At 40.5% G+C, this 26,679-nt stretch overlaps 1 long non-coding RNA gene across 1 annotated transcript; it reads left to right on the top strand.

Annotated features, from left to right (window-relative positions):
• The first annotated feature begins 624 nt into the window (after positions 1 to 624).
• Positions 625 to 18,358, top strand: LOC141577219 (uncharacterized). Its single transcript, XR_012506035.1, has 4 exons — positions 625 to 1,082; positions 4,817 to 5,060; positions 7,699 to 7,822; positions 14,430 to 18,358. It is a non-coding gene; the product is annotated as an uncharacterized LOC141577219 (long non-coding RNA).
• Positions 18,359 to 26,679: the final 8,321 nt, after the last annotated feature.

Below are 26,679 nucleotides of genomic sequence, written 5' to 3'. Positions count from 1 at the left end.
AAATGTTTCTTCTCTCTGGCTTGTATCCCAGCCAGCGGCTTAGCGGCCCTAGTTAACTGCTTCCCACACACTGCATGTGGCTGGGTCGTTCTCCCAGTTGTCTGCTCAGTGGTCATCTTCTGAAAACACTAAGACCAATTCAAATTTTGAACTAGGAGGATGTTTTATGTTCCCCAAATGCTTCTAGCAAGTTGCCCCGTGTTTTGTTTGTTTTCTTCAATAGTCCTACCTTCCTGCCGTTCAGGGAGACAAGAGAATTTCACTTAGCAGGATGTTTAGAAGTAGCTTTCTTTCAACTTACACCTGACAGAGGACAGTTCTTGCCCATTGGATAATGTTGTGCTTATAAATTTTAAGGAACGTGTGACTTTGTTTTTTTTTTTGCCTTGTGTGATATTGCATTCATAGTGGGAGAAACTCTTACAACAGTGTGTACAGTTGGAATTAACATAGTAGCTATTTTAAGGAATTCAAAACAGCTTATATGAAAAAAGTGTGAATTGTGTATATATATATATATATATATATATATATATATATACATATTTAGCTTGTTAACTCATGTGTCCGTGGCTTTGATTATGGTCTCAAGGCTGTTCACAGTTTTACAGACTTAACTTTTCTTTATTCTAGCTGCAGAGATCCCAAGGACCAGACTGACTGTGGGAACAACCTAGCCATGAAGGTGTTCTTCTTCCAGTTTTTCAAATACTACTCCTCGTGTTTCTACATCACATTCTTTAATGGCAGATTTGTGACTTATCCTGGAGATCTGGTGTATTGGCTGTGAAAATACAGAAATGAAGACGTGTGAATACAGCTTTGTGTTCGGACAGTCTAACCTGTTTCATGTTTTCTCTTAGTTGCCCAATGAAGAGTGTCTTTACTCTCTGTTCCTTAGATTTTTTTAGGCATAAAATAATGACTTTATTTCATGTTAGAGCTATCTAAAATTTAAATGAGATTTTCTTTCTAATATTCCAATGTGACCCAGGTGGCTGTCTCCTTGAACTGATGATGCAGCTGACAATAATCATGGGAGGACAGTCCATCTGGAATAACATACAAGAGGTGTTACTTCCGTGAGTACTAAGTCATGTGATCTTGGGGTGAGAACGGCCCACCCATCCAAGTAATTTTCCTGCATGCCCATCTCTAAAACAGGGGAGACTCTCTGCTTATTAAAGCTCTCCAGATAAGATGATCCAGCCAACAGTGTAAACATACCTCCTGTTTAATAATTATGTTTAAATTCCTTCCTTTTTATGTTTAAATTAAATCCTCAAGTGCTATAGTTTCTGCTTATTAGCCCATCACTGGGGACTGACTGATCAGAGCCCGTTGAGAGATGGCCCTTTTTGGGGCCATGAACTAAGTTTTCCCACAACTTCCCGCAACTTTCTCCTCCTTTTATACATGCATTTAAAAATCCATAACAGGAATTTGTTGAGTGCCTAGTATGTGTTAGTCACTGTATTAAATGTTGTACATATATGTGTGTGTGTGTGTACAATTTAATCACCCAAACAATCCTTATTCTTATCTTCCTTTTCAAATGAAGATCCTGTGGCTTAAAGAGGGTAAATGATTTGCCCAAGTTCTCATTGCCAATAAGAGACCACTGTGGGACTCAGATGTAAGACCCTATCTCATGGAATTCATGTTCTTCTAAGAACAGAGACTCTCTAGGTGTCCTAAGGCACAGGGCTACATAATGTTTTAAGAGACACTTGTCTAAAATAATAACTACAGAGGTTTTGACTTACTGTTCTCTTCCTAAAAATGAGAAAAGCAGATGTTAGCAAAGGTCACACTGTCCTTTGGATTTTCACATAAGCCCTATCCCATATCAAAGTGGACATTTCAGTGTTATCTGCAATTTCTGAACATTTCAAGGAGCTTAGTGTATTCACTTTCTTTTGTAACAAGTATCCCCAAATGACATGGTAGTAGGAAGAAAAAAGAAATAGTCTCCACTAAACAACACAAATTTAACCTTGTAGGGTTCTTGAACGCAGGAGCCTGCTGAAGTCAAAATATTGGCACGGCTGTTTCTGAAGGCCTCAGGGGAAACTGTATCTTTGACTTTTCTGGCTTCCAGAGGCCACCTACGTCTCTTGGCCTGTGACCTATTTTCCTTCTCTCAAGGTCAGCATGGTTGTGTGCCTCTGACTCTGATCCTGTGGTCAAATCTCCTCTCCTCTCTCCCCTCTTCTGTCTCCCTCTTCCTACTTTAGTGACCCTGGTGATTACAATGGGCTCACCTCTATAATCCAGCTCGTCTCTCTTAGAGAATGCTGGTTAGCAACGTTAACCGCATCTGAAATCATAGACCCCCTTTGCAAGGGAAACTGACCTCTTCCTATTTTCTGGTGATAAGGACATAGACATATTGGGGGGGAACATTTTTCTGCCCACCACACTAAGCTTTTTAAGATAATTTCTGGCTTTGAGTTTCTGTCCTCATGAAACTGTTGATCTCTCTTCTGTCTTGCCTTCCACAAAATCATTCTGCTCCTGGCCAACCTAACTGCATTGCTCACCACTCTCTGTGGTGTCCCCCAAAACCAATTACACAAGCAATTCTTACTGTTGTTTGGAGCATGGAGGAGAAACTCAAACAACTTGAATTTTGAAATAAAAACCTCCATCATTTTAAAATCTTCCATGCCACTATAAAAAAAATTATTTTTTAACTTCATTTTTTAATTTTTAAACTATTTTAAACTTTGTAACTTTTTTTAAACTTTACTTTTTTTCTTATCATCCTTCATTGTAAGCTCCAGAAACCTGCTATTCTGTCCACCGCATCCAAGTTCCCTTTCACTGTTTCTCCTCCCTTCCCTAACTTTCCTTCACTCTCCCTTATTACCAATTTTCTGTCCATTCTCTTTATAGGGCAGTTAAATTATTTTTTCTTTCCTTCTTTCTGTTTTTGCAGAGTGAACACATTTGTGTGTCAGTGTGTCCTTCCACATTTCTTCACAAGGTCTTCATCTTTCAGCTTCAGGATGGATTACTGTGGTCTGTCTCTAAACAAAGGCATTTCCCTTGTCCCCCAGCTCACCATGCCCCTCAAAAAAAAGATTCTGATCTTTGCTGTGAAATGAATCTTTTTTTTCCCTACTGTGCAGTAGACAACTCTTACCCTGAGCTCACAATCAGATTTCTCCAGAGGAGTAAAAGTAGCTCATGTGCAAATAATACTACTTTTCTCTGTGAAAAGAAATAGATCAGATAGAGGAAATACTTAACTCAGATTACTCAAAAGCATTTCCTGAAGGAAATAGGTTAATTATTTAACATTAAATTTTGTTGAATCTGGTTATCAGTGAGCTATTTTTACCAATCAAGAAGGATATATTTCCTAAATTGGTACTGAGCAATTCATGTGAAATGAAACTTGCTCACATTAACTAGTTTAAAGTAAAGGATGCATTATAGTATCTGTGGTCTGTTTATACCTTCGCTTAAGTAAGCACATTGTTGTAGGTTCCAGTGAGCTGAACTTTGCCTACATGTATTTCTAATCTGGGCTAAAATATTTAGGGAAAATATTTTGAATTATGTTTCCCTTTTTTGAATACCAGAAATTCTGAATGGTAGCCAAGTTTGAGGGTGGCTTGTGTTTTCCTCACTGCCTCTTCTCTTTGTATAAGGTGCCAGTTTCCTTCTTAATTTTTCATATAAAATCCTAACATACTAAAGATCTATCAATTACTCTTGCTGCCCCAAAACTATACCCATCCTCAAAAATACATAGGAAGCGAAAAGAAAACTTATCAAAGTTAGTGACTATTTTCATGCTATTTAAATATGTCTAAAGGAACATAATGAAATGAATTTTACCATATCTCACCTGCCTCCACCCCCCAATCCCATGTGGGTTTGTTGAGTAGGATTCTGGGAGCAAATGAAGAAGGACAGTGATGCCGTGATCCAGGCTCTCTCTGGGGTCTCCCCAGCACTTGGATCGGCATTTGGTATAAAGTAGGTCTCAGTCCGAGCCAGCTGAGTGAGTGAGTGACTCACAGGCATCGAATGAGTAACATCAGTGAATTAACAGCATTCTTTGTAGGACTCAGAGAATAAGCTGAGTGCCCTATGGCCTTCCCAGCCTCACGTACTATTTTGATGTTGGGGTCATTTCTGAGAATGTTATTCTGTACTTGACAAAAGTCTAGTACAATTCCAGGGTTAAGTAACTTGCCCTAGGGAAATTTTATGATAAAATATTATGAAAAATGGTTAAATGCCCAACATGACATAGCACTGTCCTTTGGTGTTTAGATAATGTATGGCTGTAATTTTCTTACTTTATATGCTTTCTACATTTTCCACCGTGTGTACGCACTACTATATAGTAAGAAAATGCAAATATTTAAAAGAGAAAATCTCTCTTCTCCAGATATGATTTGGTTAGAGGATGAGTCAGATAGATATATTAAGAGAATCTTAAATACATGTGTCCATAATTCACTCTTTAAATCCAGGAACAGGAAACTCAGGAATGAAATAGATTAAGAGAATCAAAGATACTTGTATTCAAGATTAGCAAGTAGGAGTGTCCTCAAAAGAAAAGGTGATTATCTATAATTCAGGGATTAAATGTGATAATGAACGTACAAAGACAACATGAAGTAGAAAATGCCATGTGGGAAGCACTGAGTAAAGGGCAATTTACCATGATTATGCCAATATGTGTGGTCAATTCACAAGCAAATTATTGTGTAACCCCTGCTAGAGGGAGAAAGCTTCCAGCCTTGGCTGAAGAGTGGGGAGGATCCAGTGTCTGTATTTTTTAAAATGTCTACAGGTGTTTCTCATGTGCAAATTGGTATCCCTGCATGAGAACCATAAACCAACAGAAAACCCAAAAGACCGAGGACAATGATGGGTTGCCGACAGCCCAAGCTTTTCTGCCACAGAAGAGTGGTTCCAGTCAGGAAGACTGAGCAAGAGGCTCAGAGTCTTAGCTAAGGACAAGCAAGTCGGGACTTCTAATACGACCTAATGTCATCGACGGGGGAGGGCAGTTCAGCACAAGAAGCGAGCACCAGGTGAGTTAACATGGAAGTTACATCCTGGATCCAAGCCGTGATGGATTTGGGTCCCGGAGGGTTAAAGCCCTGCTTCCGTTGGGCATGGACCGCATTCCACAAGAGGCTGAGACAGGAATTATGAGGCAGAGAAAAATTCCCCCAGGGGACTCCCGAGTCTGGGTGCCTGGAAGGGTGATGGACGAGCGCGGTCCCAGCTCCACCCGCACCGCAGGGCTCCGAGTGGCTGTGGAGCTGTGCGCTCCCGGCCGGACCTCAGACCTGACTGCAGTGCTCCGGGCTGCGGCCTGGGGAGCGGCGTCAGGAGCAGGCTGTCCCCGTCATTCTCGTAGGTGCTGCAGTGACCCCCACCCCGGTGGCCACGGCGTTCCCAAGCCAAGGGTCTAAGTGACTTCAACCTTATTTACAGGTGACCACAGCTGGTTAGCCTGTGCTGCTCAAAAAGAAGATCCCATATGGGGTTTTGATGTGTTAGGGGGTTTGCTAATACCTGGCCTGCTTTGAATCATTTCATCTTGACAGCAGCCTGGGCAGTCGAAGTTTCACCTCCCAATTTTATTTCAACATTTTTTGTTGAAAGTATAGTTGGTGTAAAATATTGTGTTAATTCTTGGTATACAGCATAGTGAGTCACATATACATACATATATATATATATATATATATATATATATATATATATATTCCTTGTCATATACTTTTCCACTATAGGCTATTAAAAGTTATTGAATGTAGTTCCCTGTGCTATACAGTAGGATCTTGTTTGAAACAAAAATTACTAAACAAAGTAACAAAGGAAGCAGACTAAACCTAGCCATGTATACGGCACAGTTGAGTTTATCTCAGGATTTAAATGTGGTTTTGAGCTCCAGGATCTCTTTATCAACTTATCATATGTAAAGTGCCTGTGGAACACTTCTCAGAAAAATGTTTAAAAATCATAAGATTTAGAGAATAAAGAAGGAAGATAATTATACTGAAAAGCAGGTATCAAAATATAGAAATGGGCATTTGTGATACAGTAATATCTGAATTATTGGAAGGACGTGTTGAATAAGAGGATCCAGTGGTGGGTCTACTGACCGCAACATTCTGCCACAGCAGTGAGTGTAAATCAACTTCTGAGATCTGCAACAATTGCATTTTGAATGTAAATAAAGTTAAATAACAAATAAGCCATGAAGTGTGGATTCAGATTCAGGGGTATCTCGAGTCCATATCCCCACCCCCTCACAGAGCTCCCTGCTCTTCCCCTAATGTCATTGAAAGAAGTGGGGAAAGTTTGTGAAGCGAAGGCCATGTTCCATTGCAAAGAATTCTCGTAGCAACCCTGGGAGCATGGCCAGGGAAAGGTTAACGCTGAGATCAGAGGCAGTGGGAAACCTAGCAGGGGCAGCTCTTTACAAGTCACATCATATACTCTGTGTGTGTCCACGTGTGTGTGCATACAGACGTGTGGGCATGTATGATGTATACACCTGCCTTTCGTGTGAAGCCGCCTCACTGTCCAAATTTGAAATCCATCCAAACGTGCAGTGCAGTCAGCCGAAGCTCCGCAAGATGCTAAGTTGTCTGTTGTTGCTCTGTCTCTTCTGCTGAACTCCACGAGTAAACCACGCGCCAGCTGTTGCTTTCAGGAAAAACAGCTCTGTAGTCTACAGGTCCATGCCTTGTTTCACTGCCAACTCCGAATTCCTTTCATGACAAATTGCCATTTGAAAAAGGGGGAAGCATTCAGTTGTCCCACAAGCCTCTGAGTGAGGAAAAAATATAACCTTAGAGACAGCTCTGTGGGACAACATCCAGAAGGGTGCAGAGCACTGGGCTGCGAGTCGAGGCTGTTTCTTTCAAGCTCTGCACTGAATTTGAGGTGGCATGTCACTTCTTTGGCCCTTGATTTGTTCAGCTTAAATTAGGGTCTTGGACCTGTTCGATCCAACGTTAGAGTATCACTTTTCTGCTCAGTGATCCTCCATTGTTCCACAGTTCCTTCAGAGGGAAAAATGCCCACATCCTCACGGCAGCCTCTAAGGCTCCACCCCCCAAAACCACCACTTATTTCCTATTCACTCTGGCCCACACCAGCCTCCATGCTGTCTGTCCAGCGTGAGGGACCTCAAGGCCTGTGATCACTGTTCCCTCTGCCCACCCCTTTGCCTCCATCTTTGCCTTATTCAAAGGTCACTTGCCCCATCCACACTCCTCCCTACCACACATTCCTCGCCCTCCTTTATTTTCCTCTGCAGCACTTATCACCAGCTCACCGACCCTGTATTTCTTTCTTTTACTTATTTTCTCTGACAATTTACAGACTGAAAATGCCATGGTGGATAATAGCAGAGAAATGGGGGAAAAAACAAATGAGGGTAGGTATCTTCTAAAAGCTAAAGTGCCCACCTGAAAAGGAGGTAGGAGATAAAGTAGTAGTAGTCGTTACAATTTTGGTAAACCCAAGGTACGTAGTCAGGACTAGTTTTCACAATACTTGAGGGTAGGGAGGCAGCAATAAAAAGAAATTTATCCTGAGAACAAGAAATTAAATTCTTGGGAAGATGATGTGTTCAGCTTGAAATGTCAGTAATACTTTTATGACCTTGGTCTGATAATATCTTGCCTTATAATTTGATCTGTTTGACAGCTGGGTCATGAATCTAATGATGCCACAGTTTCGGGAGCAGAACAGACCACCCCACGATGGGAATGGGACAACCATCTGTATCCAACGGGCAAACTGGGGTTATTTTATGAATACCCTGAAATGAGTAAGTCATCAGTGGGGATTTCTGTGCTGTCGGTTATACTAGAATATGCTTTGGGTCTCAGAAGCATCGGTTACCGAGCCAAACAAAGACCTAGCATACCGAAAAGGAGCCCGCTTTTCTCAATTAGATGCAATTATGCAGTCAGGCTTTCAAATAGGTTGCCTGTGTATATCTTTGTCAATATTTATGTTGTACAAAGCTGAAGGTTTACTGCCATGGAATAAAATGGAATACTCATTCAGGTAATTCTCCATCATTGATTCTCAGATCCTTCTGGTCATGTCGTCTAAGGATGAACTCAGAACCGTTACTAGATGTGACTCAGCACGGGCTGCAGCCCGTGTGGCACAGCTGTTGGCTGATATCCTTCTAAACAGAGTCATGTGAGCCCGCCAGCCTGTGCAGAAAGCCCGCAAGAGCATCCTGCCTCATGGCAGCAAGGGTCACAGGGTCACCCCTTCCACACCTCACACCTGCCTTTGACGTTTTTCCTATTTCTTCTGGCCGATGGTTTCAGCCTGGTTCCTTGAGTGACCTCATGGCACATCACTGGCTTGAATTCAGGATGAATTTGCTGATCTGGAGTATTGGTAGAACACAGATCCCCTCCTTCTCCAATGTCTTTGTCCATTTCTGTACATTTGCTTGGCCTTTGTTTCTCTTTGTTTGAACTTGGTTTTGAGCTCTCGGTTGCCTTTAAATTGTTGCATCTCAAAATAGATTTCCATAGGAAACTTCATTTTTCTATTATGCATGGCGCACTTTTATCTACTAGAAGGCTGATGATGTGCACGTTTTGTATCTGAGACCTTTGAGCTCACCACTGCCTTGAATTACTTTTTTTTTTTTAAGCTTAGGAGACAGGAAAGTATTTTTGTCAATAGGCTTTGCATTTATGCATGCCGGTTCATGTCTGCAAGACACCCCATTGGGCTTCCTGTTTATAAGTCTACAGAAAGAGGGAGTTTTCTTTTTCCTAAATTACATGCTATATATATAATAATTGCTTTTAAAATATATAATATACATAGAAACACATCTGATTCCCTAGGTGAATGAAAGGTCATTTTGTGGCATCTTCAGTCAGCTATGCTTTGTGGCCTGGTGTCTGATTTGAGTTTCATCTTTGCTTTTGTTGTGCTTAGTGACCAGGTTCGATTAAGGGTGCAGCTCCTGTCCCTGGTGTAGAAATTATGTTCGTTTTTTTTTGCTTATTTTCAAAAGGACTTTAATCCAATGACCTGTTATTCCAAAATGAGTCATAATTGTAAATATTTCTTATTGGGGCTATTATCAGCATTAATAATAACAACAACATTCTGAGGGCAGCATATCATTTGGTATTTTAACACACACGAAAAAAGCCTTGGAAAATAGTTATTGTTCTAGTTAAGTCAAATAAAGGTCATTGAAAGGAAAAGTTGTACGCTTTTGGGAGAAATTGATAGGACTTTTACAACTTTATAGTCTCATTAAAATACTAATTAAATAATTCAGCCTAACTCTACCCTACATAACAGGATGGAGTAACAGCTATTCTAGAGAGATTGTTCAGATTTATTCGTTTTCCTATTCTCTAAATAATCCCTAACGAATTAGAAATTTCAATCCATTTTTGAGAGTAGGCAGTCTGTTATTCTGTATTCAACGCTGGAGTGAAACTTATTTTGTGTTCTTTTCGTTCATGGGAGATAGGATTTTCAAGTGCTTTTTGAATTATTTTTGTTCCTCTCAAATAAAGTGCCTTTGGTGGTGATCTCCTGACCTCAGTTTTCTCCTCCCAGTTTTCCCCATGATCATTAATGACACCCCACCTGCCTTTTTAGTTAGGCCTCTTAGCCGCTGAAGGGGAACAGCTTCTGACAGATGACCCTGGAGCCCTCCACCCTTGCTTCTTTAGGCCTCGCACCCTGCCACCATCCCTAGACTCCTTCGCCAGAAGTATCTTTCTCTGCTTTTCTGCCTGGAAGGGCTCTTGCCAAGCCTTGGCAGCAAACCCTCAACTTTTTAGAGATTTTCTGCTCTCCTCTCTAAGCATGAATTGCAGTTGATTCTTGTCTTGATGGTGCTTGATCATGTCTGTGTCCATTGCTCTCCCCGGCTGGACTGATCCTGTCGGAGGCAATAGTCAGGCTTTTCATCTTCCCGTGCATGTCTGAAGCACCACAGCCTGGACCCTGGTTCTCATATGTGTTTAAGTGACTTGAGCTTGGAGTTTTAATGCACTCACATACAACTGTTAGATGAGTTGGCGGTAACATTGCCCCCAAGGCCCCCACAAGGTTCTATAGGGCATATGTTTTTTTCTGAGTGAAATTTCTCTTTTATTTGTTATAGTGATTTCCCCACTGTCCTTTGAGATTATTGGAGTAACCCTTAGTTATTAACCACAATAGCTCACCCCCAGAAGCAAAAGATCCTGCTGTTTGAGAACTCAGACACGGGACATAAGAGAAATAATCTATCAGTCTTAAAATCTGGAAGCCATAAGATACCGTTTTGTACTTAGAGCACCCACAGCACAAACACCAGTCTCTCAAGAACTTGGCGCTGCCTTCCCAGAGGGCGGGTGCCGTAAGTGAAATGCAGTGAGTGATGAAGTGAGAGCTCTTCGTCTCTGGTACTGCCTTTTCCACCCTTGCTGTGTTAACTTGATCTTCCCTTCATATATTATGTTCTCCATTTAATTTACTGCAGTTAATATCAGTTGTTCTTCAACATCTCCTTGCATGCGCCCACTCCATTCCCTCTCTCTCCATTGTTATCCCACCCACGCCTCTCCTGCGCTCTCCAGGACCAGGCCTTTCTCCCCCACGCCCTCACCTCTGTTCTGTCTGCCCACCACCTGCACTGACATTTCCTTAACTCCACAGAATGAACTTTCCAAAATGGCAGCTGAGTAACTGGGGGGGATTGTAGACCTCTCATCTCTTTACTGATTCATTCATTTATCTATCCAACAAACACTGAGCACCTGCTATGCTAAACACTGTATCAACTGCTGGGGAGAACAAGACAGGTAAGATTTGGTGTCTGCATTCCACAGGGCAGGCGAGACTTGGCGAGTAGTTGATGGATTGCTAAGCAGGTGAACACACATTGGACTTCATAGAGCTGGGAATATTTGAACTGAATTTTGAAAGGTGAAAGGAAGTTAGCTCTCTAATTTGTGGTAGAGGGAGTGGACACTTCATGCAGAGAGGTAGAGACATATAAGAGTACACGGCATGAAGCGGCTTGGCCAGACTGAAGAACAACAAGTAGGGTTAGAACAAAGTATCCACAGGTGGGAATATCAGGTGCACAAGGCCACTGTCACAATGGGTCTTGTGTGATTAGACTTGAATGTATCCTTAAAGAAACAGGGCTATATTGGAATATATGTAAGCAAGAGAATTGCATATTGATTATGTTAAAGTATATCTGGTTATACTGGCAGCAGAATGGATAATAACATTTTTGGGGGGAGGCCCACATTTTGGGGGGAAAGGATATTTCGGGGGCCACCCCAGGTAATCCAGACATGTGACACACGCCTGCAGAGAGGCCCTGGGCAGAGGGAGAGAGACACGGGTGGCAGAAGTGGTGACTGCTGCAGAGGGGACTACAGGGCCGGGGCGGCGGGCTGCAGAGCTGCTGAGGTGACTTTCCAGTGACCCATCTGGAGAGTGGATCTGCAGTGGGAGTGTAAGGGGAGGAGATGCTTTCGAGGAGATGGTTCTGTGTGTGGCATTTTGATTGCAAAGTGTCTATGGGACATCTGAGGAGTGATGCCCGTTGTTAAGCTGGATTCAACAGTCAGGAGCTCAGAGGAGCTGTGGGTGAGGCCGTGGGGGCGATTCATTCCTGCCAAGTGGAGGATTGAGGACGAGGCCCTGGGGAAAATGGCCATGTACATGGCACATGGGAGAAGAGAAATCCACCAAGAGAAAGAAGAACAGCAGAGCAGTTGGGAGAAACTAGTTGAGGCAACACAGAGAAGGCTGTAACCTGGCTTAAGAGGGATTTGAACACTGACTAAAAGGAGCATAGTGAGAAAGGGGGTGTGTGTGGGGCAATAAAGCAAGAGCTAAAGCCCACCTTTAATTGCCAAGCCTGGGGAAAAGGAGGAGGAGGACTATACTTAGGTAGACTTTAAAAAACAGATCTGTGTGTATCTGTGTGTGTGCATATGTGCACACAAACTTTTCTGTCTGGGCTTTTTAAGTTTATTTAAGTAAAACAAAAATTACGGGGGGAAAACGTCCCCCTGAGAGGAAAATATTTGTCCACGGCAAAAGCTAACTGGTAATCAAATAAACACGAGCTGAAAATGCTGACTAGTTTGAAACACGCAGCCACAGGCAGTACAACTCCTGTCTCAGTGCTGCGATGAGGGCCGTGGGGGATGCAGGGCTCTGAGCCCTGAGGTGTCTTCAGCGCAGGTACTTCTCCAAGAAACTGGACTTTAAAGGGAAGAAGAAAGTGTAGAACATATCAGAGAGCAATACAGGGCGGTGAGAGAGGGTTGGGCGAGGGTTCGTTTTGTTTTACAGTGGGCGTTTCTGGCCTTGCTGAGTTGCTAGGCCTTTGCACTTTTTGGTCTTTGTTCCAAAAGCTTTTTAGAAAGTTCTTCTCGCTTGAAAATCTGAACAGATTAAATCATGTTGGGTTATTTCTGGTGTTTTATTTTTTAATTAAAAAATTATCTGGAATTTATTTTAATGTCATAAATGAGGACAGTCTACCAGGCCTTCCAATGATTTAGCTAATTACTGCAGAACTTGAATCCACTGATTTGAAGTGTCAGTTTTATAATATTACTAAAATCTCATAAATATCCACGTCTATTCTTGAAATGTAATGTATTTCATTCATACTCTCAGTGCACTATTTCTATACTGTTTCCATGAACATAGATTAATACCTCCTAGAGTTGGTCCTGTTTTATCCTTTTCCAGAATATCCCTAATACTACAAATTGAAACATCCCTCCTCATTACTTTATTTGTATATATAGGTATATTTCTGGAATACATTTAGGATCACCTTTCAGATTTTTTTCTTAAATCCATTTGGGATTATTAACTAAATTTGCATTCAGATACTAAATTTATTTTGGAGAAAAAATGTTCTATGTCCCCCAAATTTGAGTCTGCCCACTGAAGAGGGTGGTGCATTCTAGTGTTCATTCAATCATCTTTTTTTTTTCTTTTTTAAAATCATTTATCAGAATCTTCTTAATATTTTTCATTAATTTATATCTGAATAGTCTGTGCCTGCTTTGTCATTATAAAATGATATCTTTTCTGGGTTTTTATCTGGGTTGATTGCTAATAAACTCTTAATTTCTGGCTTCTCTTGAATAAGAAGGAGATCTGACACTGTGAGGCCCTATTTCCAATAAGGTGATGTTGAGCATTGCGTTTCCTTAGGATGTCCACTTGCCAATTTGCCAGTGGCTGCACCCACTCCAAGCATTTCTGCTACTTACCTGCCCCCGTAGGCAGATGAGCTCATGTAGGGTTAGGTGGGTTATGGACACAGATACTGACATCAATGCTGCCACGCTGCTGACCCTGTGGCGTCACTAACTCTGGTTCTTGCTCTCTGACCTCCCTGAATATGACAGCTCCTTTTGGGCTGTGGACCTACTGCATCTTTCCAGCACTGTCGGCTTTTCTGCAACACACGCCTGCCTCTCAGGTCAGAAGCAAATGTCAGCTCCTCCTACGCATCCACCCCATTCACGGTCTTGCCGTTCCTGGCCAGAGTGGTCCCTACGCCTTGACTGAGCAGTAACACTAAAGGGACTATAAATTTGCCTCTCATCCACTGTCTTAGTTACATACCTGTGCTAGTTTACTTTAAAGGTCTGCCAGTTAGGAGGGGAGGGTCTAAAAGTCTTTTAGATCTCTGACCTTATCATTTCTAACCGCTCCCCCACCCTATGGAACAGCTTACCACAGATCTCTGCTGCCCCATCTGTAGCATTGCCCTGTAAATTACACACAGAGAGAAAAGAACTTCTAAGCCACCACCATAAATTTGACTTCCTGTGACCACACAGACCATAGAAATATCAAGATAAAAATTCCTGAAGAAGAATATTTTGCTTAGGAAGACACTTTCATTGCATACATTTCTGTGGCTTGTAATAACTTCATAGACTCACTGAATGTGCTGCACTCACTTTCCCAGACTCAAGGGAGCTTGCTCACTTGCCTATATTCAGTGTATTTCCTCCAACATTCTCTATGCATAGCTTTCCCAAAGGTACATTTCTTATTTCTATTTAAATTGTTAGATACATCCACAATATTCTTTTTTTAATCCTCAAATACAAATCATCTTCCAAGATTGTATTATTTCAACACTGAGAGTGAATAATATGCTTCAAGATTCCCAAGTTTATTATGAGCAAATAATTATGGTTGGTTGAAGATTTTTAAGTATGTTATTCCTACTAAGGGTATATATGTGAAAGAAACAGGTTGTAATGAGTCTTCTTCCCAGAGATTTTATATTTGCCTTTTGTTTGGATTCTTTCACTGTTGAAAATTATTATTACCATGAACGTCTTTTCTCTTTGGGATTTATTTCACCATTTTCCCCTCTCTCTTTACAGGAGTAAAAGAATTTATGTTGTCCTTCCATCCATCCACCACTCCATGTTTTTGTCCATTCCTTCAACAGGTATTCAGTTTGGGTTCACCACAGTATATGTGGCCTCTTTCCAGTGGCCCCTCTGTTGGCTCTGGAGAACAATATATTGGAAATCAGAGTGGGTACGTGGAACCTTGACTACCCAGTATAGACGCATTGTGCCAGAAAAAGCCCAGAACATCGCAGCATGGCAGCCCACCATGCAAGGAACAGCAATTCTGGCTGTGGTGGACCAATGTGAATAAAAAGGCTTCATTGGGTGAAGACTTAGAAAAGTACAAAAATGCATTGGCGTTGTTTCCTAAGGAATCTAGTGTTGGGTACTGTTTAATATGAGAGGGAGATGCTAACACTATCATCGTTATAAACAACATAGTTGTTGTAACTGTAATTGTTATTATTTTTAATATATTTTCTTTATAATTATTATTTGTGACTTACAAGACCCTTACAGAGGCAGTTGTTAAGGAGCGTGGCCGTTATACTGTTGCTGAAGTGTTAATTCAGAAGAAGCATGGGAATAGCATTAATAAGTACTCACTCTTTTGATCCTCACATTGACTATAAAGGTCACCCAGCAGTGCTTGTATAATGGAGATAGAAATCTATCCGTTTAAGTGTTTGTAGAACTTAAAATAAGAGCAGACATTCCACCGCATTTGACCATATATTCCAGACTATCAGTTTAAAATAGGAACTACCTGATGAGGCCATAGAAACCCTTTGTGCATCCCCAATCATTCACTACCTTCCTGGTCCCTGGGGCAGCGGTTCTTCCAGAAGGTGGCCCCATCTCTCCTCCCCACCCCACTCTTGGTCTTTGATACCTACTGTTGGTCATTTGCTAAGCATCCTCATGTCCTGCATGTGTCTGAGCTGTGAGGGAACAGAACTCAGCTGTTTACAAACTGTATTGACTATGACCAGTATGAACAGCCTCTCTCCTTCCCTGCCCACAACCCCACAGTGCAACACGGGGCTCACAACCACAGCGATTCCCATGCCAGCCCATCAGGGAACCTTCTTCCCTAGAAATATTCTTACAACCAGAGATGTTTCCTCCCTTACTTCACTGCCAGTTTCACTCCCAGGTTACAGTCCCCAACAAAAGGCTATCCCAGTTTGAATTTCTTAATCAAGTCGCATTGACCCTGAGTACCTGGCTTTTTCCTATGAACACTCATAGAAATAGAACAGGGCCAGGCAGTGGCTGTGGGCCAGGTTCCTGGGTGAGGGGACTTGCTGGGAGCTTCAGGTTCTGTAGCCTGGCCCGAGCTTAGCTCCCAGCACGGCGTCTTCCCATCTGCATTATTTCGGGCCAGGCTTCAACAGTTCAGAGTTTCATTTTATCATCTGCAAACAGAATAATCCCCTGCTGCATATTTTAAGACTGTTATGTACCACAAAGGGTGCTTAGGGAATTCAGTGAGTCAATGCATGGAAGTCACACAACCTGGTCCTCAGGTAATGTTAGTTATCTTCATTATGCACCATCGATAAAATTGGCTCACAGACTTGGCCAGGTATCAAAGCTACAGGCACAAGAATTTGACAGTGTGTTACTGTCTGGATCATAGTCACAATTTTACACAGTAAAACAAGCTACCTGGGACCACCCAGCTGTCAGCCCACCTGACTCCCCACCCCAGGATCCCTCAATTTATCTGATTTGCTTGCTACCCCTACTTTTTGGAGAAAGTTGGCAAATCACACACAGTCAATGACTGCTAGGTTATTTCCATTCCCATTCACTCAAATTGCCCCATTTTCAGTATCCACTGTGCTGCAAAACATAGACTAATGTTCAGAAATATGACAGCAAGGCCTTTCCCGTTCCACAGTCAGAGAACTAAGAATCTGTCATGTTTAATATGCCATGTGACACTAAGCAAAGCAGGAAAACAGGCTTCTGTGCTTTAAGAAAGTTTTTAACAGTGACGTTTGAAACTAAAAGTGTTTTTGTTTGGCCTTCAGCTAACCAGAAAATTCAATTGACTCCTATTACCCATTACTCAGGTGTCCTGGTTTGATTGTATTAGGCACTTTTTCCTCATCTCCCCAGCATGGCTTTGCTCCATCAGCACAGATGGAGTGTCTCCAAGGCTGCTCCGTGTGCATAGGCGTGTGTATGCACACATGTGCACCCACTGATTGGTGCCACTGATTCATATCCAGGAGTTGTTCTGTCTTATAACTCAAGCACTGCTTTATTATATCCTAGAAAACTGCTTTTAGATCATTGATTGAACTATAGACCATCCTTTTGCCCACATTAGAAAGTGACATCTTCCAAGACACAGGTCCTGTGTGCTTTTATTTATGTATAAGTAAGAATTAAATATGTATGTCATCCCCTCACATATTTAATTTGTGCCTTTCCAATTGAATGTGCACAGTAAAGGCTAACTTCCCATAACAGGAGAACTTTTAGGAAGTAAGAAGAAGGAATTAGCCACCATGGAGAAGACAGGATATCAAGCAGGAGTTTGGTGTAAAGTCATTTATCCTAAAGCTGCTCTGGCTCAATAAATAAGTGGAATTGACATTGTTGTATCATGCCAGAGCATCTGCTATTGAAGACTGATTTTAATTTACTTTGATATAAGTGGAAAATTGTGTCAGAACAGCATGGGAAATGAAGAACACTGCATCTATCTGTACTCCTGAAGTGTGTTTCAGAGCTGCTGAATTTTGAGGAAAATTATCTTATCTGGAGACAATAGAATTATTTTCATTGTTGGAATTTTTGTAGCTCCCAGAAGCACATCTGCAGGTGATTCTGTAAATGTCTAGAGTTGACTTAAATAGCAGTAAATTTTAGCCTATTGAAATCAGGAGATGTGAAATATTTTTGCCTACCACCACCACCGCCACCACCACCACCAGGCAAGCACTTGTACACCCAGAGAGATTTCACATCAGAGGGAATGACAAAGCTGGTTCTGTTACTGAGGCCAAACTTGTTCTGCTCACTGCACAACAGTGATAAATAAATCAGGAGACAAGGTTTTGGGGCAAGGAATAGTAACTTTATTCAGAAAGCTGGCAGACCAAGAAGATGGGGGACTAATGTCCTGGAGAATCATCTTTCCCAAGTCAGAATTAAGGCTCCTTTTGAACTAAAAAGGGGAGGGGGTGTGGTTGGTTGTGCAACCTTCTTGCTGCCGGGATTCTTTGTTCTTGCAGCCATCCATGTGGCTCAGGCTATTGTGTCCCTGTAAGCCTCCAACAAAACAAAGGTTATTCTCTATTTTGCAACTTGCCATCTCTGCATAAGTGCAGAAGTGCTAACATCCTTAAAGGTCAGAGCCCCGAGAATAGGCTTTCCTGTAGGTTTTAGGCTAAAGGCAACGTTGTTTTACAAAAGGTGCAAAGCCAGCAAGATTAAGCCTGGAAAACAGGGCACAGTGCTTCAAACTGAAGGAACAGAACCAATATGGCGTCAGATTTGTTCTCAATTACAGTTTTATTTAGGGGAAATTTTGCAGCAGAAAATCCCCTCAGTTGTTTTTCTTGCTTTGCCTGAGATCTTGTTTGCTGGCTTGTGGTCTCATGTTGTCAAAGCCGTATGTTCAGATGAATAGTATTAAAATCATATGGTGCACAAATCATACCTATTCTGCTTCAAAAAAATGACTGAAACATTTAGCTTTGTTTATTCCCATAGAATTTGGATTGAATCTATTCTCAACTTTTTTCTTCTTCAAACCAGTTTTTTACTGGAGGATTTAAAGCCCAAATTAAAGAATTTTGGAGAAGACTCATGTAATTTATAAGACGTTTACATCCGAATTTAAGACTGACTCATATTTGTACTTTTAATCAAGGAACACAATAAACTTTGTTAGTCAATCATTTATGACGTTTTAAACTTTGTCCATGTAATCTTTTGGAAGTTGAGAGGCTTAGACAATTGATATAACAAAACAGGTATCATTGCTTAACTGTGTGAATGAATGAATCCCAGTATAGTTTCCTGAAAGTATATTTTATTAAAAATAATAATGAATTCTTGCTCTCTAATAAAGCAACAGACAGAAGCACATACTGAGTGTTTAAAACAAATAATACTGCGGGAAAAATTATCTAAGCAACTCAAGATAGTATAGAGAAAAAAGGATGAACTTGAAGGAAAATACATATTGTGCAATTAATATCTTATTTTTAAGAAGCAAATGATAAAAAAAACCAATTTTTAAATGATTTATCAAAAAAGGATTTATATAAAGCCAACTTATTTTCATAAGTATTACATAAAACAGGGCTATCTAAATCTATATTATTAAAGAATAAAATATATGAAATATATCTCCAAGGTTAATTGATTTTCATAATATTATAATTTTTGAAAATATAACTTACATATACATATTCAAGAAGCTCTTCAGATAAACACAGTAACCTAGTATACAGTTATACCTATTCCACATAAAAAATGAAAAGGCAAGGATAATGCCCTTGCTTACGAACTGCCACTGGACTTCTGGATATTCCTTTAGGTTAAAGACCAAAAGCAAAGTAACTAGTCTACTTTGAAGCGGTCGCTCAAGATTTTAAGATATTCACTATCTATATCCAGTTACAGGAAAGACTTAAGTTTTCTGAAGTTTAAAAAAAAGAAATCAACTGCTGAAAACGAAATTCTGTAATGTCTCATGGCCATAAAATAAAGGCTCTAAATTAATGCTCCCTTAACTGTTTTTTTACAAGCACAGGTCATGATCATCATTTTCAAATTCCATTTATGCTAGATGAACGAACGTCTCCCAACATGCTCAATTCTGAGAGTTAAGTGTGTGTGAAAGCCGTCAGTCACCTACCTTATTGAGAAAACACAGTTTCATTTAAGTGGGAAACAACACTACATACATACATATGGGGAGGAACAAGTTCCAACTGGGAATTAAAGTGAAAACTGCAGGAACTTAAAATCGGCAGAGGAAACATACTGAGAATCCAGAGTAAGTGTTTTAACTGCAAACCATTTCCCTTAAGCTAGATGAACGAATGTCTTTCCACATGATCAATTCTGAGATATAAGTGTGAGTGAAAAAGTCAATCACGTAGCTTGTTGGGAACACAGCTTCTTTTCAGTGGGAAACTACACTACATACATATATATGGGGAGGTTCTAGCTCCAAATCTGTTTTACAGTAAAAACTGCATGAACTTTCAACAGGCACTAGGAAACATACTGAAACCAGAGTAAGTGATTCTACTGAAACTCACTACATTTGAGCTAGATGAACGAATATCTCTCCACATGCTATGGTCTGAGATATAAGTGTGAGTGAAAGAAGACATTCACTTAGCTCGTTAGGAAAACAAATTTCTTTTCAGTTGGATTCTACACTACATAAATATATATTTATTGTTACTACCTCGAACTCGGGTTTACAGTGAAAACTGCATGAATTAAAACCCGGCATTTCGAAACAGAATGAGAAACCAGAGTAAGTGATCCTACAGCATCCAATTCCGTTTGTGCTACATGAAAGAACATCTCTCCAAATGCTCAGTTCTCAGGTATACGTGTGTGTGTGGCCGTCAATCATCTAGCTTGTTGGGAACATAAAGTTTCTCTAATTTGGAAGCAACACGACATACATATATATGGGGAGGTACAAGCTCAAACTCGGTTTTACACTGAAAATTGCATGAACTTCAAAACGGTACTAGGAAAAATACTGAGAAACCAGAGTAAGTGTTTTTACAGCAACCCATTTCCTTTGTGCTAGATGAACGAACGTCTCGCCACATGATCAGTTCTCAGAGATAAATGTGTGTGAAAGACGACATTCACATAGTTGGATGGAAAAAAAGTTATTTTCAGTTGGAAAAAACAGAAAATATATATATGTGGGGAGGTACAAGCTCCAACAGGTTTTTAAGGTGAAAACTGAATTAATTCCAAACCAGCACTAGGAAACATACTAAGAAACCACAGTAAGTGTTTCTACGGCAACTCCTTCCGTTTCTGCTAAATTATAGAACGTCTCTCCACAGGCTCAGTTCCGAAAGATAAATTTGTGTGAAAGCCTAACTTCACCTAGACTATAGGGAACATACAGCTCCTTTTATGTTGGAAATTACACTCCATACATATATATGGGGAGTTTCTAGCTCCAACACGGTATTACAGTGAAAAATTTAAAGTTCAAACCGGAAATAGGAAAAAGACTGACTAACCAGAGTAAGTGTCTCACCTTCAAGACGTTCCCTCTGTGCTAGATGAACGAACGTCTCTAAACAAGCTCAGTTCTGAGAGATAAGTGTGTGTGAAAGCCGAACTTCACATAGATTGTTGGGAACACAAAGTTTCCTTTCACTTAGAAACAAAATAGCAAGGATATATATAGGCAGGTACTAGCTCCAAATAGGTTTTACAGTGAAAAATACAGGAATATCAAACCGGCACTAGGAAAGAGACAGAGAAAACAGAGTAATTGTTTCACCTGCAACCCGTTCCCATTGTGCTAGATGAAAGAAAGTCTCTCAACATACTCAGTTCTGAGAGATAATTGTGTGGGGAAGCCGACTATCACCTAGCTTGTTGAGAACACAAAGTTTCTTTTTAGTTGGAAACTACAATGCATAAATATATACGGGGAGGTACAAACTTCAACTCGGTTTTTCATTGAAAACTGCAGGAATTTCTTACCAGCACTAGGAAACAGACAGAGAAAAGAGAGTAATTGTTTATATTTCAAACAGTTCCCTTTCTACTACATGAGCGAACGTCTCTCCACATGCTCAGTTCTGAGAGATAAGTGTGTGTGAAAGCTATGCTTCACCTATCTTGTTGGGAACACAAAGTTTCTTATCAGTTGGAAACAACACGACATACATATTTATCGGGAGATACTAACTCCTAGTCGATTTTACAGTGAAAACGGCATGAATTTGATAACGGCACTACGAAAAAGACTGAGAAACCAGAGTTAGTGTTCTACAGCAACAAATTCCTTTTGCGCTAGATGAACGAACGTCTCTCCACATGCTCAGTTCTGAGAGATAATTGTGTGTGAAAGCCGTCCTTCAACTATCTTGTTGGGAACATAAAGTTTATTTCAGGAAGAAACTACATAATATACATATATATGTTGTGGTATTAGCTCCAACACGGGTTTACAGTGAAAATTGCAGGAACATCAAACCGGCAGTAGGAAACAGACTGAGAAACCAGTATAAGAATTTCCCCTGCAACCCGTTCCTTTTGTGCTGGATGAACGAACGTCTCTCCACATGCTCAGTTCTGAGAGATAATTGTGTGTGAAAGCCGTACTTCACCTAGCTTGTTGGGAACATAAAGTTTCTTTTCACTTAGAAATTACTCTATATACATATATCTGGGGTGTTACTATCTCCCGCTTGGTTTTACAGTGAAATCGGCAGGAATTTGAAACAGGAACTAGGAAGCAGAGTGAGAAAAAAGAGTAAGTGTTTCTCCTGAAAACTTAACTTTTGTGCTAGATGAACAAACGTCTCTCAACATGCTCAGATCTGAGATATATGTGTGTGTGAAAGCCGTCCTTCACCTAGCGTGCTGGGTACACAAAGTTTCTTTTAAGTTGGAAACTGCAATATATACATATATATGGGGAAGTACAAGCGCCAATACGGTTTTTCAGTGAAAACAGCAGTGACTTTAAACAGAACCTAGGAAACAGACTGAGAAAACAGAGAAAAATATTTTCCCTGCAACCCGTTCCCTTTCGAATAGGTGAACGAACGACTCTCAACATGCTGAATACCGAGGGATACTTTTGTGTGGAAACTGTCCTTCAACAAGCTTGTTGGGAACACAAGATTCTATTCAGTTGGAAACTACACTACATACATATATATGGGGAGTCACTAGCTCCAACTCGTCTTTACAGTGAAAACGGCAAGAATATGAAACCAGTACTAGGAAAAAGCATGAGAAACCAGAGTAAGTGTTCTCCTGCAAACCGTTCCTTTTGTGCTAAATAAACGAACGTCTCTCCACACGCTCACTTCTGAGAGTTAAGTGTGTGTGAAAGCCGTCCTTCACCTAGCTTGTTGGGAACACAAAGTTTCTTTTAATTTGGTATATACACTTCATACATATATATGGCTAGGTACTAAATCCAACTCAGTTTTACAGTGAAAAGGGCAGGAATTTAAAACCGGCACTAGGAAACAGAATGAGAAACCAGACTATGTGTTTCTCCTGCAAACTGTTCCCTTCGTGCTAGATGAACGAACGTCTCTCCACATGGTCTTTTCGGAGAGAGAAGTGCGTGTGAAAGCAGCCCTTCACATATCTTGTTGGCAACACAAATTTTCTTTTCATTTGGAAACTACACTACTTACACATATATGGGGAGGTACAAGTTCCAGCTCGGTTTTACACTGAAAACTGTAGGAACTTCAAACCGACAGAAAGAAAAACACTTTGAAAGCAAAATGTTTCTCCTTTATCACGTTTCCTTCGTGCTAGAGGAACGAATATCTCTCAAAATGCCCAGTCTGAGAGATACGTATGTGTGAAATGCGTACTTTACCTTAATTGTTGGGAAGGCAAAGATTCTTTACAGTTAGAAATTTTACTACATACATATATATTTGTGGAGGTTCTAGCTCCAACTCTGTTTTCAGTGAAAATTGCAGGATCTTGAAACGGGAACTGGGAAACTGACTGAAAATCCAGTGTAACTGTTTCTACTATTACACTTTCCCTTAGAGCTTGATGAACGAATTTCCTCCACTTGCTCAGTTCTGAGAGCTACGTGTGTGGGAAAGCCACCCTTCACCTAGCTGTTTGGGAACACAAGGTTTATTTTTAGTTCAAATTACACTGCATAAATGTATAAAGGGAGGTACAAACTCCCACTCATTTTTTCATTGAAAACTGCAGGAATTTCTAACCGGAACTAGGAAACAGACTGAGAAAACAAAGTAAATGTTTCTCCTACAACCAGTTCCCTTTGGACTACATGAAGGAACGTCTCTCCACATGCTCAGTTGAGAAAAAAATTTTTGTGAAAGACGTCCTTCAACTAGCTTGCTGGGAACATAAAATTTTTTATCAGTTAGAAATTACACTATATGGATATATATATTGAGGTACTAGCTCCAATAAAGTTCTACAGTGAAAACTGCTGGAACATCAAACGGGCACTAGGAAACAAACTGAGAAAGCAGAAAAAAGTTTCCACTGCAAACCGTTTCCTTTGTGCTAGATGAACGAACGTCTGTCAACATGCTGTGTTCTGAGAGATGTTTCTTAGAAAGCCGTCTTTCATATATCTTGTTGAGAACACAAATTTTTTTCAGATGAAAAAACATTATCTACATATATATGGGGAGGTAGAATTTCCAACACGTTTTAAGTTTGAAAACTTCATAAAATTCACAAAGGCACAAGGAAACAGACTAAGAAACAAGAGAAAGTATTTTCCCTGCAACCCGTTCCCTTTGTGCTGGATGAACGAAAGTCTATCCACATGCTCAGTTCTGAGAGATAATTTTTTGTGGAAGCCGCCTTCACCAAGCTTGTTGGGAACGCAAAGATTCATTTCCTTTGGAAACTACACTACATACATGTATATGTAGATGTACTAGTTCCAAGTATTCATTACTGTGACAACTGCAGGAGCTTCAAATCGGCACTAGCAAACAGACTGAGAAAACAGAGTAAGTGTTTCTCCTGCAACCCGTTCTCTTTGTGCAAGTTGAACGAACTTCTCTCCACTTACTCAGTTCTGAGGGCTATCTGTGTGTGAATCCGTCCTTCAGCAAACTTTTTGTGAAAGCAAAGTTTGTTTTCATTTGGAAACTACACTTCATACATATATATGGGTTGGTACTAGCTCCAACTCTGTTATAGAGGGAAAACTGCATGAACTTTAAACAAGCCCTAGGAAACAGGGTGATAGAACAGAGTAAATGTTTCCCCTGAAAACCGTTCCCTTTTTGCTAGATGAACGAACGTCTATCCACATGCTCATTTCGGAGTATTAAGTGTGTGTGAATGCCGTCCTGCAGCTAGCTTGATGGGAACACAAAGTTTCTTTTCAGTTGGAATCTACACTACAAACATATATATGAGGAGGTACTAGCTCCAACTCGATTTTACAGTGAAAACTGCAGGCACTTCAAACAGACACAAGGAAACAGACTGAGAAATCACAGTAATTGTTTCCCAGCAACCCGTTCCCTTTGTTCTAGATGAACGAAAGTAGATCCACATGCTCATTTCTGAGAGATAATTGTGTGTGGAATCAGTCCTTCAACAAACTTTCGGGAACACAAATTTCTTTCCATTTGGAAACTACCAAACATAAATATATACAGGGAGGCACAAGTTCCAACGCAGTTTGACAGGGAAAAGGGCAGGATATTGAAACCTGCACTAGGAAATAGACTGAGAAACGAGAGTAATTGTTTATCCTGCAAAAACTTCCCCTTGTGCTAGATGAACGAATGTCTCTCCACATGCTCTGTTATGAGAGATTAGTGTGTGTGAAAGCCGTCCTTCAGATTGCATTTTGGGAACGCAAATATCTTTTCAGTTGGAATCTACTCTTCATACATATATATTGGTGGGTTCAAGCTCCAACTCGGTTTTACAGGGAAAACTGCAGCCATTTCAAACAGGCACTAGGAAACACTATGAGAAAACAGAGTAAGTGATTTCCCTGCAACCCGTTCCCTTTGTGCTAAATGAACGAACGTCTCTCCACGTGCTTTTTTCGGAGAGATAAGTATGTGTAAAAACCTTCCTTCACCTAGCTTGTTAGGAACATAAAGTTTCTTTACATTTGTACACTGCACTTCTTACATATATTTGGGGAGATAATAGCTCCATTACGGTTTTAAAGTGAAAACTGCAGGAACTTCAAACCGGCACTAGGGAACAGACTGAGAACAGAGATTAAGTGTTTTCCCTGCGGCCGCTCCATTTGTGCTAGTTGAAAGACCATCTCTCCACAAGCTCAGTTCTGAGAGATAATTGTGTGTGAAAACCGAACTTCACAAGGTTTGTTGGGACCACAAATAATCTGTTCAGTTTGAAACTACAGTACATACGTATATATAGGGAGGTACTATCTTCAACTCGGTTTTAGATTGAAAACTGCAGGCACTTCAAGCAGACACAAGGAAACAGTGTGCGAAAACTGAGTAAGTGATTTTCTTGTAAACGTTCCCTGTGTGCTAAATGAACGAACGTCTCTCCACATGCTCAGATCTGAGAGATAAGTGTGTGTGAAAGCCGTTCTTCACCTAGCTTGTCGGTAACACAAAGGTTCTTTTCAGTTGGAAACTACACTACATACATCTATAAGGGTATTTAATAGCTCAAACTCGGATTTACAGTGAAATCTGCAGGAACTTCAATCTGGCACTAGGAAAAGTCTGAGAAACCAGAGTAGGTGTTTCTCCTGCAATTCGTCCCCTTTTTTCTAGATGAAAAACTTCTCTCCACATGCTCACTTCTCAGATAATGGTGTATGAAAGCAGTCCTTCCCCTAGCTTGTTGGAAACACAAAGATTGTTTTCAGTTGCAAACTATACTCGATACATATATATGGGGAGGTACTAGCCCGAACTAGATTTTACATTGAAAACCGCATGAACTTCAAACAGGCACTAGGAGACAGACTGAGAAACCAGAATATTTCTTTTACTACAAACCACTCCCTTTAAGCTAAGTGAACGAACGTCTGTCTATATGTTTAATCCTGAGTGTTAAGTGTGTGGGAATTCTTCTATCTTCTATCTTGTTTGGAACACATTTTCTTTTCAGTGGGTAAATACACTGCATACATATATATGTGGAATTACTAGCTCCAACTCGACTTTACAGAGTAAACTTCATGAATTTCTAAAGGGCACTAGGCAAAGATTCTGAGAAACCAGTGAAATTTTTTCTACCCCAATCAGTTCCATTTTTGCTAGATGAAACATCGTCTCACGACATGCTCTATTCTGAGAGATAAATGATTTTGCAAGCCATCCTAAAACTTACTTGTTTGAAAAACATTTTGTTTTCAGTGGGTAATTCCACTACATGAATACATGTGTGGAGGTATAGCTCCAACTCCGTTTTACAGTGAAAACTGCATTAATTTCCAAGCGGCACTAGGAAACATACTGTGTGTCCAGGGTAAGTGTTTCTATTTCAAACCTTTACCTTTGTGTAGATGAACGAATGTCTCTCCACTTGCTCAATTCTGAGAGTTAAG

Source organism: Camelus bactrianus, chromosome 3, assembly GCF_048773025.1.
Source record: "Camelus bactrianus isolate YW-2024 breed Bactrian camel chromosome 3, ASM4877302v1, whole genome shotgun sequence".
Classification (NCBI taxonomy): Eukaryota; Metazoa; Chordata; class Mammalia; order Artiodactyla; family Camelidae; genus Camelus; species Camelus bactrianus.
Note: the sequence above shows the minus strand (reverse complement) of the source record. Positions and strands in the feature narration are given on the sequence as shown.